Below are 2,159 nucleotides of genomic sequence, written 5' to 3' on the forward strand. Positions count from 1 at the left end.
GCTTGTTTCTGTGCTGTACTGCTCTATGACCCTAATAATAAGAAGAATCAGTTCACCAGGAGATCAAGACCTGCCCAGAAGGTGCCACCTCAGTACTCCAGAACTGATCTGAAAGCATGGCCCGAGAGCACATTCAGAGAGGTGGCTCCCTGCGATTACCGCATTAGTATTGATGAATAAGAGAGATCGGTGACTGTTTGCACAGAAAAATGCATTGAGGTCATTATCGTGATTAAACACTACATTGTCAGGCAAACCAGAAACCATGGCTGATTGCAGAAGTTCGTGTTCTGCTTCCGGATCAGAAAGATGCCTTCAGATCGGCGGACAGGGTGACTCTGTCAGCAAGAGCCATGTTCTTCTGTGCTATCTGGAAGGCAAAGTGTGAGTACGCACTGAAAAACTAGGTACCTTTGTGACACCAGGGACTCGTGGCATTGGTGGCAAGATATACAAACCGTAACCGATCACAGGTCTACCTTGTGCATCAACGACAGCGACACCTCCCTTCCTAATATGCTGAAAGCTTTCTATGCATGTTTTGACCAATTGAATGATGAGACATCGAGGAAAGCTTCCTCTCTTCCTGAGGAACAGGAGCCCTGTCTGGCCGCAGCTTAGGTGAGGAGGACCCTAGCCAGGGTAAACCCCTGCAAAACTTTGGGGTTAGACAACGTAACTGGTCAGATGCTGAGGGACTGTACAGCCCAGCTAACAGAGGTCCTAACAAACTTCTTTAATATCTATCTGCACCAGTCCACTGTCCTTGCAGGCTTCAAGGCAGACTCCATCACTCTGATGCCCGTGAGAGTGATGGTAACTGGCCTAAATGATTACCGCCTAGTGGTATGAGATTCAACAATCATGAAGCACTTTGAGTGGCTGGTAATGGAGCGTATAAAATCCCAGCGTCCAACTTTATTGGACCCTTTTCAGTGTGCCTACCATTCGAACCAGTGCACTGATTACGTCCTTCTACTCTGACCTGTCCCACCTAGAAAACGATGCCTCATACACCAGGATGTTGTTCGTTGACCTCAGCTCAGCATTTAACACGGTCATCCCTCAGAGGGACTTAACACCCCTCTCTGTAACTGGATCTTGGACTTCTTGACGGAAAGACCTCAGTCAGTGCAAGTTGGCAGCAAGATCTCAAGCTCCATCATGCTAAACACTGGTGCCTGCCACCCAGGGCTGTGTGCTCAGCCCACTGCTGACTCACAACTGCACTGCCGGATTCAGCTCACACCACATCAAGTTCGCTTATGATACTACAGTGGTTGGCCTCATCAGTAACAAAGGTGAGTCAGCATAGAGAGAGAAGGTACAGGGGCTTGTTACATAGTGTGAAAACAACAGCCTGAGTCTCAATGTGGATAAAACAAAAGAGATGATTGGGGATTTCAGGAAGGCACAGGTTGACAACACCCTTTTGCACATCAATGACTGTCATGGAGTGCAGAGCACAAAGTTGCTTGGTGTGCACGTAAAAGACCCTCTAATCTGGATCCACAACACTGCCTCACTAGTCAAGAAGGCTCAGCAGTGTCTACACTTTCTGAGGGAACTGAGGCTTGGAAGGCTCCCCACCCCCATTCTAACAATTTTCTTCAGGAGCACCATCAATATCTTGTCTGGCTGCATCATGTGGTACGGAAGCTGCAAGGCATTGGACTGCAAGACCCCACAAAGAACAGTAAAAACTGCCAAGAGTCTCCCTTCCCCCAATTTGTGACATTTACCAGAAGTGTTGCAGATGAAGGGACCAAAGCACTCTTGAAAATCCCAACCACCCATCCCACAATCTCTTTGACCCACTACCATCAGGGAGGAGGTACAGGAGCATCAGGACTAGGACTGGCAAACTGGGCAACAGCTTCTTCCCTCAGGCTCTGAGACTAATGAATACCCTGCCACCACCGAGGTCTCATATCTTGTTACTAGGACAGCGAGCTGTTTACTGTTTATATATATATAGGCACACTATTGCTTGACTTGTTCACTTCGTCCTATAAGTTAGTTTTCATTCAGTGCACCACTTTCAGCTGGCACATTCAGAAGTTAAACGCGAGGGGAAACCTACCCAATGGCAGACAGCCCCGCCATATAGCTCATTACTTAACAGAAAGGAACAAGTATTTTGTATAAAATGACTCTTT

The sequence above is a fragment of the Mobula hypostoma genome, chromosome 4 (assembly GCF_963921235.1).
Source record: "Mobula hypostoma chromosome 4, sMobHyp1.1, whole genome shotgun sequence".
NCBI classification, from domain to species: Eukaryota; Metazoa; Chordata; class Chondrichthyes; order Myliobatiformes; family Myliobatidae; genus Mobula; species Mobula hypostoma.